Source organism: Saccostrea cucullata, unplaced genomic scaffold (genome assembly GCF_032062105.1).
Source record: "Saccostrea cucullata isolate Sc308-1 unplaced genomic scaffold, CSIRO_AGI_Scuc_v1 ctg6465, whole genome shotgun sequence".
Taxonomy (NCBI): Eukaryota; Metazoa; Mollusca; class Bivalvia; order Ostreida; family Ostreidae; genus Saccostrea; species Saccostrea cuccullata.
In genome coordinates this window covers 21,634-36,570 of record NW_026935932.1, presented here as the reverse complement: position 1 = coordinate 36,570, position 14,937 = coordinate 21,634, and the positions used below count along the sequence as shown (strand labels likewise).

Sequence of the window (14,937 nt, the reverse complement as noted above, 5' to 3'; positions counted from 1 at the left end):
TGCTCTTTTATTGAATCCAGACAAGTCTGTCAATTCCTTTGGTTTTGAAGCGGTGAAGAATTATTCCGATATTGCAGCAGATGGTGAGGACGATGAAGGTTACACTTGCGAGGAGTATTATTACTTTCGATATCAATTGACAAGGATGTTAAGAACAACTCTCACAAAAGTAAATTAGTGCTTAAAAAGAGGTTATTTCAAATTGCACATTTATAAAGCATACAGGCATACTTTATCCTATCAATTAATTTACATGATTAGATTCTACTGTAGTGAACTTTTCCAATCTGGCTTTCAGTTCAAACCTTTCTTCGGGCACATTAATTTTTTTGCACATGGTGATCGTGGCTTGATATATTTTCAACTTTCTTAAACTTTATTACGATTTCCAAGCACTCCTACTTGTAAAAAGAGATTTGTCACTTTTAAAAGGTAATAGGTATTTAAGGTATAATAAATAAATGAAGAAATTTGTACACGTTAAGTAAAATTGACGAAAAAATAAAGGAAAATTGCTGGTGGGTAGTCGGGCAGGGGGTCTTTCGGCGCTAGATCTACGTGCGAACTTTGCCCCCTCCATTTCTGATGCATAGGCTCAATGGTTCCTTCATGCAATAAATAAGAAATCTTATAGAGTTAAAATCTTCATTTCATCTTTGTTTTACCTTTAAAAATTGTCAGCCTTATCTCATTTGGATTCCAGTTTTGTTGGTGTTCGACAGTGACGGAACTGACCACTTTTTACATCAGTGCTTGTAGAGGAAAGGATGGCTGCACTTAACGACGTTCGGTCCTGATATTTAAAGTCTTAAACTTTATTTGCCAAGTATATTTTTAGTTTCTACACACATAGCTTAATTAAAATTCAATTCAAAAAATGGGGGTCAATACACTTCTTTTGGCGCTATAGTACATCTAATATGACCTTTTTGCACCTAAATTTGTGTCTTAATTACAAATTAAATTTTTGACGTTTTTCCTCTAATATTTTTATTCAATTAAAGCATGAAACAAAATGAACTTTTTGTTTGTTTAAAAAAAGACACTTAAAAATTGTGACTAAGAAAAATGTTAAAATTGCTTCGCATAATCAATTATTTGACTTTTCTGCACTAATAAAAAGTGATTTTTCTGGCATTTGTTACGAAATTCGTTTCGTCACTTTTATATATTTCATTGATCACTCGCAGCGTATGCAGTTGTTATCAGCATATTGATATGTACATGATTGTTTGTTATTAAATAATTGATAAAAAGTTGTAAAAGAAATAAGTTATATGCTGTCAATCATATAATATTGTTTTGGAATCGGGTTCACTGTATTTCGACCCGGTCTCGATCTCGATAGCATGTTTGAAGTCAATTATCACGTTTCGTCTTTGAACATTGTATTGTCATTGTTTAAATCAACTTAATAACGTAATAGCTACTTGTACTTATCGTATTTTGGTAGATAAAATCCCATTTTGTATGGTTAGTAATGATTTTCTATTAGAAAACTTCTCTGCGTGCACTTTCCCTGATTTGTTTATACCGGAAGTGGCGTAGGGTCATTCCGGGTCAGCGATTGGCTAATTGAGGTTACCAGTGGGTACAGTAAAGGTATATAAAGAAGCGAAAATTTCGTCTGCTAGAAGAGAAGGGGGGAGAAGTTGGGAGGATACGGAAGCCTCCAGATTATTATCTTACAAGTGCTCCCATCATTGGCAGTCATTTAAAGGGATGGCAGACCCTATGCAGACCAGATGGGTAATTATATTAGTCAAATTATATTAAATAGAGACGCTGAGATATCCCTTTGGGAGACCCATAAGTAGAGTGGGAGACCCATCGACGGGAAAACTTATGGGAGAATTTATGGGAGTTACAATTTATTATTAAAACTATATAGGTCTTACAGAATAGGTATAAATAAATTATATTAAACCAAGGAAAGTATATTTTAGTACAAGTAGCTAATTTTTATAATTATTTTGGGAAATTTAGATTTTACCTACGGGTTGTGGGAGTGACTTCACTTTATAAGAGACTGATATATATATTGTATTGTGATTTTTATTATAACAATACTTACATTTAATTGTACATAGTGTAAATAAATTTTATTTGTTGAACTTTTATCCTGACTTAATTATTAATTTATTAGTTAACATACGAGAGTGGAAAGCCCACACAGTTGCCCCACTCTCTCCCGAGGTGGGAGGCGCAACACTGGTGTCAGAAGTGGGATCAAGTCCCTTTGATTGGGAAGAAATTTTCCACATCCTCGGTTAGCTTTATTAAATTCAAAATTTTACAATCATTGAAATTTCATAGTGTACAATAAAAAAAAAAAAAAAAAAAAAAAAAAAAAAAGTCACAGAAATGTCAGATTTAGAAGAGTCCGGGGAAGTCACTTTCAAACCCATAGGTCAGCAAATTTTCAGTCCCGCTGGATCCATTGCGGATAACGGGAAAGTCCCTGCTCCCACAGAAGGTATCTCAGCAGCCATGTCTCCCATATCTGAAAATGCAAATGTATCATTAGTTAAGGTTTTACAAGAGCAATTTTCTAGTGAATTTGCAAAAATGAATCAAAAGATAGGAGAGCAATTTGTAAGCATTAGGGAAGAAATTGATGGGAGGTTAGAGAATATGCAGGAAGAAATTTTTAAATTTAAACACGAATCCCAGAATTTATGGGAACGGGATCAAACAAGGGTAAAGGATGCCCACATAAATAATAGACCCCCGTATCAAATCCCATCGCATTTAAGTAATGACAATGTTAGGGAAAATAGACACCCAAGCTCATATGACCAATATAGAGTGGGAGAAGAGAATGGGATAAATAGAGGGATGATAGGATCTCAATTCAATTTTACAGGTGACCTCCCAGAATTTAGTAGGAAAGATTCCAGGTCAGGGATGGGAGATTACCATCAGTTACCCAGTGCACCCAATATAAACAGGTTTAGCACTCCCGATCACAATGGGAACAGGAATGTGTCAACACCCACTAGGGATCCCCCGAGGGAAAGGGCTAAACCTAGGATATTTGATGGGAATGAAGATTTTGATGATTATCTCTCTCAGTTTGAGATAGTCGCAGACCTTAATAATTGGGATTACAAAACTAAATCTTTACAGTTAGCAGGTCATTTAGCTAAAGATGCATGTAGTTTGTTGGGAGAGTTGAGCCCAGGTCAGAGAAGGGATTATAATACCCTGATAACAGCTTTGAAAAGACGCTTTGGGGCCACAGAAAGATCTGAAATGTTTAGGGCAAGATTGAAAACTCGGGTGAGGGGTCAAAATGAGAGCATCTCTGAGCTGGCCCAGGCAATAAAGAAATTAACCAGACAAGCCTATCCCAGCGCTGGGCCCAGTCTCACTAACGTATTAGCATTAGACCAATTTATAGACGCGTTACCAGATCCCGACATTAGGCTGCGCCTGAGGGAGGCCCGACCTAGGGATATAAATGAAGCCGAAACTCTAGCAATTAGGTTAGAAACTTATAGGTTGGCGGATACACAGAAGTGTGCAAAGTTGAACAATGTAAACGCCATAGATGCTAGTGGGAGTGGTAACACCCAAGATTCATTTAAATTGACCAAATTATTGGGGAGATTAAATGAAAACATAGAAAGGTTAGAAAAAACAACCAGAATACAGAATCCCAGTCCACCTTTTAAAAAAGGAAATTGGAAAAATTGGAATCAGAAAAATAACCAGGGCTGGAAAGCTCAAAAATCCGGTTATAATGGCCCAAATAATAAAAAAGAAAATGGGAATGGTTATTCTTGGGGAAATCAAAATGGTAGCACTCAAAATCAGGGTCCCAAAAAGGGAAATAATTCAAGTTCAGGGAAACAACAGGGAAACCTTCCCGTGTCGGCTTCGGGGGTCGGAAATCGACAAAATTTGGGGGAAGACCCACTCCATTAGAAGAGGTTGAAATAAAACCCCGGGAAAATGAAACAGAGTTTCAAGAAATTGTAGGTGAAAATAAAAATGAATCAAATGTAAGTGATACTCTTTTGACCTCAAATGAGAGAGATGGGAATGAAAAAGTTGAGAGGGATATGGGAGAGAAATCTGGCCCAAAAGAAACCCTTTCGCAAGCTACCAAAGTAATTGTTCATAATGCAAGCAAAATTGAATCAGGCATATTTGTTCCCACACAAATCAATGGGAAAGAATGTAGATTTTTAGTAGATTCTGGGGCAGATGTTACCATTATTAGTACCCAATTTTTAGAGAAATGTTCTGAGGGGAAATCACCTTCCTTAGAACCCTATGATGTGAAACTAGCCTCTGCTACAGGGGACCCAATACCAAATAGTGGGAAATGTGAAGTCCATTTTAAAATGGGGAAAAATGAAATCACTCACAAAGTGATAGTAGCTGATATTAGATACAACGGTATCTTAGGTTTAGACTTCATGACTGAACATTCATGTGATATCTTAGTACAAAAGATGTGTTTACGGGTTAAGGGTCAAGAGATCCCTTGTTTTAGATTTAGTAGTGATGAGGTAGATTGTACCTTTAGAGTTGCATTAATGGAGGACGTGAAAGTACCTCCCAACTCAGAGTTTATTGCCCGTGGTAGAATTTTGGATTCTATTCCTAAATGGGATGAGGCTTTGGTAGAGCCAAATATAGAATTTATGGGTAAACATGAAGTGTTAGTGGCTAGGACACTTGTAAACCCCACATCTGGGATAATCCCATTAAAAGTCATGAATGTGTCAGATAGGGAAATTGAACTCCATAAAAATAGTCTTATGGGAGGAATGGAGAAAGTCTCCATGTTAAAAGATGATAGTTTAGCTATATCAGAAATCAGCTTAGAAGATACCCCCACTAAATTACCAGAACATTTGAAAAATCTGTATGAAGAGTCATGTATTGGGATAACAGAAATTGAAAAAGAGCAATTAAAAGATTTACTTGTAGAGTATCAGGGTTGTTTCTCTAAAAATTCTGAGGATATGGGACTTACAAATATGGCAGAGCATAGAATAGATACTGGGAATAGTAGACCCATTAAACAAGCCCCAAGAAGAATTCCTCTTGCCAAAATGCAAGATGTTAATAGGGAAATTAAAGAAATGTTAGCTAAGGGAGTGATTGAAGAATCAGATAGTCCCTGGAGCTCCCCTATAGTTCTAGTTAAAAAGAAAGATAACTCGATAAGGTTTTGCATAGACTTTAGAAAACTCAATGAGGTAACTATCAAAGATAGTCACCCTATTCCTAGGATAGAGTCAATATTAGATGCCCTTTCGGGATCAAAATACTATTCCACTATAGATTTGAAAAGTGGGTATTGGCAGGTTAAGGTAGCAGAGGAAGATAAACCTAAAACAGCATTCTCAATCCCGGGGGGTGGTCATTGGAATTTTACTGTCATGCCATTCGGTTTGTGCAACGCGGGGGCCACTTTCCAAAGATTGATGGAAAAAGTACTCTCTCATTTGTCGTGGGAAATTTGCATGGTATATCTTGATGACATTATTGTCTTAGCCCCTAATTTTTCCCAACACCTTAGGAACTTAGAAAAAGTGTTCAGTAGATTAAAGAAAGCAAACCTAAAAATAAACCCTAAAAAGTGCAAACTTTTACAGAGGGAAGTAGCATACTTAGGACATATTATCAGCGAACAGGGAATAAAGACTGACCCTGACAAAATCGATGTGGTCCAAGATTGGCCCACACCTAAAAATGTTAGGGATGTCCGCAGTTTTCTAGGTATTTGTTCGTATTATCGGAAATTTGTTCAAGGGTTTTCTGTAATAGCTAAGCCCTTGCACAAATTAACAGAAAAATCCCAAAAGTTTGTATGGGACTCAGACTGTCAAGAAGCCTTTGACAAGTTGAAAAGAGCTTTAACCAGCAGCCCAATACTTTCTTATCCCAAGAAAGAGGGACAATATGTGATAGATACAGATGCCTCAAACACTGGCATGGGATCTGTACTATCCCAAATCCAGGATGGGGAAGAAAAAGTCATAAGTTACTATAGTAAGCTATTCAATACGGCTGAACGCCGATACTGTGTGACTAGACGGGAATTGTTAGCTATTATTCAGTCCATCAAACACTTTCACCATTATCTTTATGGGCAAGTATTTAAAATAAGAACAGACCATGGTTCATTACGATGGCTTCTGAAATTTAAGAATCCCGAAGGTCAAATAGCCCGTTGGCTAGAAACATTAGCTTCTTACCAATTTGAAATAGAACACAGGCCAGGTCGCTTGCATGGGAATGCAGATGCTTTATCCCGCAGACCTTGTGCTGATGTGGAGTGTACATACTGTGCTAAAGCAGAGGTAAAATACCTACCTGAAGAATCTACACAAAAGTGTTCAGTTGTTGAAACTAGGTCGAAACAAAAGGCACCTGAAAATAAAGAAAGTTTAATTAGCACAGAAAATTTTGATGTGGGAAAATATCAAAATGAAGACCCAGATTTAAAGCATGTTATTAAGTGGGTACAAGATGGAACTCAACCCAGTTGGGAAGATATATCCCATTTAAGTGAGACTTGTAAATTTTATTGGGTTCGATTCGAGTCTTTAGAATACAGACACAATACCTTGTACTATGTCCATGATGGGTTAGAAAGAAATTATTGTATAGTGATCCCAAAAGCTTTAGTGGGAGAAGTTTTGACCCTATTACACAATAGTACTACAGGAGGTCACTTAGGTATTAAGAAAACCCTATCTAAAGTAAGGGAAAGATATTTTTGGTACAAAATGAGTACTGATACAAAACATTGGTGTGTGACATGTGACACCTGTGAGTCTAGAAAATCCCCTAATAGGAGAATAAGAGCCCCACTTCAAAAATATGTGGTTGGTGCTCCTTTAGAGAGGGTAGCAATTGACGTTATGGGACCATTGCCCAAATCCAATAAGGGAAATCTCTACATCTTAGTTATGGGTGATTATTTTACAAAATGGGTGGATGCGGTACCCATACGTAATCAGAAAGCTGTCACAGTCGCTCAAAAGTTAATTGATAGAATAGTTAGTATTTTTGGAACACCCATGCAAATCCATAGTGATCAGGGAAGATCATTCGAGTCAGATGTATTTAGGGAAATGTGTAGGATTTTAGGCATCGAGAAAACCCGAACCTCACCATATAGACCTCAGTCAGATGGGTTGGTAGAGCGGGCAAACAGAACAATAGAAAATATGTTAGCATCATTTGTTTCTCAAAATCAGAAAGATTGGGATTAACATTTACCCTTGCTCATGTTAGCTTATAGGTCAGCCCAGCACGAGTCAACTGGCGTAAGTCCATGTGAGATGATGTTCGGTAGGCATGTTTCTCTCCCAGCTGATTTAGTATTGGGAAGGCTACAACCTGAAAGTACATTAGAAATGTCAGAATATGCTTACAAATTGTTTCAATCTATGGATAAAATACATAAGTTTGCTAGGGATAAAATGAGTTTAGCTACAGAAAAAATGTTAAGAGAATACAACTCAAAGATAAATTTTCAAGGTTATGAAGAGGGAGATCTTGTATGGTACTACGCCCATAATATTAATAAAATGGGATCACCAAAGCTCCAGTGTCATTGGTTGGGACCTTACTTAATTCTGAAAAGAATCAATGATGTTATATACAAAATTAGAAAAACAACAAAAAGTAAATCCAAGGTTGTTCACTATAATTTGTTGAAGCCTTACAAAGGAAGTAATAGACCCAACTAGTAATATGGGATCTGCCTCGAAATATATGTAGCTTAGTGAATATTAAATAGCTAATCATTTTGTCGGAAATTTTAGTAAATCATCTTATGCAGTTTTATTATGCCCATTATTAATGTTTGGGATGTTGTCAGAAATGAGGGACTAAGTATCCCTTTATTACTTTACAGATCCAAAGATTCAAATGTGGACTATGCACAGAAGACAGAGAGTTCACGCAACAGAGTCACTGTGAGAGGCACATGACTGCAGTGCACTCGGGGTTCGTGTTCCGATGTGCCACTTGCGGGATCGTACTTGGACGAAAAGATCAAAAGCACGGGTGTGAGGGCAGGACCCTGCAGAGAGTGAAGAAATCAACACTCACGCTCACCATAGAGGAAGAGAAGGAGTTTGAGGCCTTCCAACGTGGGAGAGGGAGACATGTCGTGCCCTTCATGAAGGAGCTCCCCTTAGTGTTCAGCGATCAGCCGTACCACCAGGGCCAAGCAAAAAAAAGAGCAATATACACGGAGCCTCACCAAGGACGGAATGCCAAGAAGCGACCAAAGAGATCCGCACAAGCGCCTGCGCTCCTGTCATCACATAGGTCCGCCCCAGCGCCTGCACTCCTATCGATGTCGACCGAGAAGTCCGACCCAGCGCCTGCACTCCTGTCGATGTCGACCGAGAAGTCCATGACAGCGCCTGCGCCCTTGTCAACCAAGATGCCCACTCCAGGGCCTGTGCTCCTGTCGACCGAGAAGTCCGACCCAGCGCCTGTACTCCTATCAATGCCGACCGTGAAGTCCACCCCAGCGCCTGCTCTCTTGTCGACTGAGAAGTCTGCCCCAGAGCCTGCACTCCCATCGACTGAGAAGTCCATCCCAGTGCCTCCACTCCTGCAGTCGGAAAAGTCAACATCATCACGTCAGAGTAAGAACGATACACCGCAGAGGAGGTCTTTCAAACGATTATTCGGGGACAGTTTAAGTGACTCGTCAGATGAAGAAGACCTGCTGACTCCTGATATTTCAATAATGGAGCCTCCTATTACCTCTACACCGAGTAGAACCCTAACAACTATGACGGAGAGGGAGTTTGACAAACGAGACGTTTCGATACAGACTTCCCCCAGTGGTAGCGCACATCCCTTAGTGTCACAACAATGTATTGGTCTGGATGTTGGCGGGAAACTATTTGTGACGACAGTTGCCACTCTTACAAACCAACCTGATTCCCTTTTCGCAAGGATGATGGAGGACCCCACCTTATTACCTGCTTATAATACACTGGATAGAGGGAACCTACCAGTCTACTTTATTGACCGTGATGCCACCTACTTCGATGTCATACTCCATTACATGAGAGATGGACCGAAGAACATTAATTGCCATTTACCTAATGACGCGAGGACCTTAAGGAAAATCCACATCGAAGCGGTATATTATAGATTAGAAACGCTAGTCGAAATAATTGGTAGCCAGCTGCTCTTAATGATCTTTGGACACAAAGAGTTCTCAGAGGAATAACTGTAATTTGTGAAGATAAAATATGATTTGTGTGTTTTGGAATATATGTCCAATTTTTATAAATACTCATTCATGTCAAATGTTTTGATGATAGGAGAAGTATTGTAAATCCAACTAAGTCCAGTTCTTTTGTTTTGTTGTTGTTGTTATAAATATCAAGTAGTTAAGGGATGGATGTAGCCGAAATGTTTTTATATAATAATTACATGTAGCATTAGTCATTGCGATGAGTATATGGATTCGAGTTAAATGTAAGATGATTGATTATCATATTTTATTAATGCTACTTCTTGTCATATTATGCATGTCATTGTACATTTTAATTGCATTATTGTTATATTGATTCATACTTACTTCTATAACTGCAAGTGATGTTTTCAGTAGACCCAAGTCCAGTTGCATTCGGGACGAATGTTTTCTTCAGGAGGGGGCTATGTTACGAAATTCGTTTCGTCACTTTTATATATTTCATTGATCACTCGCAGCGTATGCAGTTGTTATCAGCATATTGATATGTACATGATTGTTTGTTATTAAATAATTGATAAAAAGTTGTAAAAGAAATAAGTTATATGCTGTCAATCATATAATATTGTTTTGGAATCGGGTTCACTGTATTTCGACCCGGTCTCGATCTCGATAGCATGTTTGAAGTCAATTATCACGTTTCGTCTTTGAACATTGTATTGTCATTGTTTAAATCAACTTAATAACGTAATAGCTACTTGTACTTATCGTATTTTGGTAGATAAAATCCCATTTTGTATGGTTAGTAATGATTTTCTATTAGAAAACTTCTCTGCATGCACTTTCCCTGATTTGTTTATACCGGAAGTGGCGTAGGGTCATTCCGGGTCAGCGATTGGCTAATTGAGGTTACCAGTGGGTACAGTAAAGGTATATAAAGAAGCGAAAATTTCGTCTGCTAGAAGAGAAGGGGGGAGAAGTTGGGAGGATACGGAAGCCTCCAGATTATTATCTTACAAGTGCTCCCATCATTGGCAGTCATTTAAAGGGATGGCAGACCCTATGCAGACCAGATGGGTAATTATATTAGTCAAATTATATTAAATAGAGGCGCTGAGATATCCCTTTGGGAGACCCATAAGTAGAGTGGGAGACCCATCGACGGGAAAACTTATGGGAGAATTTATGGGAGTTACAATTTATTATTAAAACTATATAGGTCTTAAAGAATAGGTATAAATAAATTATATTAAACCAAGGAAAGTATATTTTAGTACAAGTAGCTAATTTTTATAATTATTTTGGGAAATTTAGATTTTACCTACGGGTTGTGGGAGTGACTTCACTTTATAAGAGACTGATATATATATTGTATTGTGATTTTTATTATAACAATACTTACATTTAATTGTACATAGTGTAAATAAATTTTATTTGTTGAACTTTTATCCTGACTTAGTTATTAATTTATTAGTTAACATACGAGAGTGGAAAGCCCACACAGTTGCCCCACTCTCTCCCGAGGTGGGAGGCGCAACATATTGAAAATTTAATTAGCAAAAAAATTATTTTAAAGTCTTAAACTTTTTCTGATTTTGAGCAAATAGGTCAAATTTATCTTGAATATTTAGAAAAGAACATCAAAAGTGGGGGTATATATGATGTAAATTTTCAGATATTACTTAAACAGTGTCATTTTTACGTTAAAATTGGCTATTTTTTTCCCGGATTTTCAGAATATATTTACTATATTTGTCACACTTTGTTGATAGAATTCATAAGAAATAATTTGATAGATATTTTAGAACCAGCATAACACATTTCACTGCAAAAATCAGCTTTTTGTGCAACCATGAAGATTCCTGATCATTTTACTGATTACTTACAATTGTCCTATTTCTGAAATGAGTGTGTTCTCTGCAATGTTCACAATTGAAGTTCCTGTTTGACCTGTTACATATTGAAAATCCTCAATGAACATGATTATGGTTTTAATTTCCATTGCAATTATTGATTACAATCTAAACCAATTTATTGTAACATAATACTTAGGAAAATATTTATGAAATATCAATGGAAAAAAGGAATGTTATCAAAATCACAAGTAAGCATTAATTGTTGTGCTATTAAATCATAGTCATAATAAAGGAAATCAAAACTAATCCACAGCTTTCAAAAAGTGGAAAAATAAATGATCATTGAAAAAAAGTTCATCGTGAAAAAAGTCAGGGTAATAACTACAGATGATTTTTTTTTAAATTAAAGTTTAATTCAATTTTCGCTAGTAAAATTTAATCATATATAAATTAATGATTTTAAAAAAATGAAAAAAAGATTTTAAATATTCCTTTTCTGGTCATTCACTAGTTCGTCTAATTAAAACGAAGCAAAAATCATTTTGTTTTCATCTTGAATCATTTAAAACCATATATGGCGTAGTGAAAATTATTATGAAATTATAAAAACTTATTATTTGTACATTAATTTATATAAACATGATAAAGATAAAGAAATTTTCCGTAAATTACAAAATAGTCAATTGCGTTAAAAAGATATCAAAATTTAATTTGGTTTCTCGAAATTTTCTTCGACTTGGAAGAAAATACAAAAGATTTAAATAACACATTACAGAGAAGATAAAATCGTATTAAATGTATTAACTATATTTCTTTACTTAATTTGGTATTTTTCAAAAATATATTTTTTGATCAGTTACGCCATATATGGCTTCAAAAAAATGCTTCATAATTCCATGACACTTATCATTGAGCTGATCGAGTAAATGTATATAATTTAATAATGAGATATCTGTGAGGCATATATGTGAAAGCAAATATTGCTATATTAAACAAAGCGGTTTTTCATTAAATATAGTTAAATTTGCACTGTAGAATTCAGATTTAATGTTAGAACTTAAAAATGATGCAGAATTTTATAAATAAAGGACCTGACCAAAATACTCTCAAAATCTCAGGATCGAACGTCCTTAAGGATATGCGAAATTAGCGTCAAAATAAACTTTCAAAACAAACACTTTTCTTTCAATTGCAGAAATGATCAACATCTTATCTACAACTTTACTAATAATTACAATAATTAAAGTATGTATTTACAATGTACGAAGCTGTTTTCTGATTTTGGGGTCAACACTATTTCTTCTATCTCCGAACGATAATGAGGACGCCAACTTTCTTTACCGACTTAACACGCATTCTCTGTAAGCACCAACGAATTTACTATAGGGCTTGGAAACGACATGTCTCAGATTTTGATGAAATTTTTACCATAGGTGTGTCTTGGTACAAAACTAGTAAATATGGTGTCGGAAGTTCCACACGTGCGCTTGGTTGCCATGGAGACGGATCGACGGATCCATTGAATTCGGCCATTTTTGGCCCATTTTGACTAAATGAAAACATGAAAATTGAGGAAATGTAAAAGAATATTTGTCGGTATCTAATACACTCTAACAAAAATCATTGGATCATATGATAACATGACCTTTTAAGGTACACAGGGCATATAATCGTTTATTCTAGAAATATTCTTCCTGTAAGGAAAAGGTCATGCAAACTGACATGGTTTCTAAAAATTTGAAAAATGGGGAAATTGGAATTTTTTGAGATCTTTGAGGCTAAATAAGAAAAATTGTCCGCGGAAATTTCCCAAATCTTGTATGAGTTATTATACTTGGGAATAAGTAGTGTCATTTCGTGAAAAAATAAAAGTGGGCTTTTGCTCCTATTTTTAGTAACATATATCTATAAATAGATATATTTTAGAAAAATGTGAAAAATCAAATTTTGGCGAAGTTTTAATTGTCATTACTGCATAATTGGAACGTATGTTGTAAAAATTGAAATTCTAATGACAAGAGCTGGACACCACTTGCTGGTATGGACAACGGTTGAGGGGAATTCCCTTTTCTATTTTTAGTAACAGGTGGCTATATATAGATATGTCTCTGAATATTAGGAAAAACGGCATTTTTGTTCTAATTGGAAGCTTCATAAATAAAGTCTTAACAAATATAAAGCTTTCTACAATATGATTTCAGAATGTACATGTGTTTGTACAAAAATTGCTTCGATATTGAGGATGGACTCTTGTCTCATTTAATAGCAATAATGGTCTAAAAATAGATTACTCAAATAATTTTAAAGAAAATGTAGATTATTGCACCTTTTCAGGCAATTTTTAGATGTAGTTGCTGCATAATCAGGAAATATTTTGTAAAATTTTAGATGTAAATGACAGGATCTGGATACCACTAGCAGGTATGGATAATTGATGAGGGGAATTCCCCTTTTTCTATTTTTAGTATCATTTGGCTAAATATAGATATGTCTCTGAATATTAGGAAAAATGACATTTTTGTTCTAATTGGAAGCTTCATATAAAAAGTTTTAACAAATATAAAGCTTTCTACAATATGTTTTCAGAATGAGCATGTGTTTGTACAAAATTTTCCACAATATTGAGGATGAACTCTTGTTTCATTTCATATCAACAATAGTCTAAAAACAGATTTTTCGAATAATGTAGAAAATGTAGATTACTACTCCTTTTTAAGAACTTTATAGATGTCACTGCTGATTACTTAGGAACAATGGTCTAAAAATAGACTCCTGGAATAATCTAGAAAATGTACATTCTTGCACTTTTTCTGGCACTTTTTAGATGTCATAGCTGCATAATTAGGAAGTATATTGTAAAATTTGAGATGTAAATGACAGTAGCTGGCCACAACTAGCTAGTGTGGACAAAAGTTGAGGGGGTTCCTATTACTATTTTTAGTATCACATGGCGAAATATAGATATTTAGGCCATTTATAGGAAAACTTAAAAAATCTTTTCAATTGTTCCCGAAAATAATTCCTGATTGTCCTAGTTCTAGCCTTTGACAATGTACCTGCATTTTCATCTACAAGTTTATTTTGTCCAAAGACGAAGACTCAAAGAGCGTATTCTATATGGCAGTTTCTGTGGTCTGCATTTTTTTTTTTGATATATAGTCACCATATTTCAAGAAACGTTTGTCATTTTTTGTCAAAATTGTCACAGAGTATCTAAGGATTTTGTTAATACATGTACCAAACATGGGGATTTTCTCTTTAAACAAGAGGAGAAACTAGGGAATCTAATCTCTAATAACAAAATCTTGTTAAAATGCCATTTCACTGATCTGTTACAGGGTTAATCTCATGACTGTTGATGCCCTCTGGTCTCTTTTATAAGAAGGTACGGTTTAAGCTTAATTGTGACCTAAAAATTTAATGTTCTTAAAAAGTTGTGAAATTGGCTTTTACAGTCTAATCATTGAGTAGATTAATATGATAGATCATTAAAGAATATGACAAGAAGGGGGGGGGGTCGTTCAGGATACATGACGTCATTAATTTGGTACACTTTTAAGTTTAATGCAGAAAAGCCTCAAAATGACTCATTTCTGTGCTGATTTTCCTTTAGCCACCGTCGCCCTCTTTAATTTTTGGATGATGTAAACTGCTATGAAAAATTACATATCAGTTATCTCTCTGGGCGAGAGTGGCAGAGTATGTCTTCTAAAAGAAAATATTCCACTAAAAATTGATGTCTTTTGCAACTTATTAAGAAAATACGGGAAAATACACAAGTTAATGACGTTACAATTAGCAGTTAGGAGGTCATGATTCTGAATTCTTATGATTCAGAAAGAGTGAATTTTGATTTCCTATATCATTTTCATATATTAGAAAAAT

General features: G+C 35.5%; 1 long non-coding RNA gene across 1 annotated transcript; it reads right to left on the bottom strand.

Annotated features, from left to right (window-relative positions):
- Positions 1 to 2,343: 2,343 nt before the first annotated feature.
- LOC134244245 (uncharacterized) lies at positions 2,344 to 7,397 on the bottom strand. The gene is made up of 3 exons (XR_009987185.1): positions 7,249 to 7,397; positions 6,337 to 6,393; positions 2,344 to 2,503 (listed from the first exon to the last, which is right to left on the bottom strand). It is a non-coding gene; the product is annotated as an uncharacterized LOC134244245 (long non-coding RNA).
- Between the last annotated feature and the right edge of the window lie 7,540 nt (positions 7,398 to 14,937).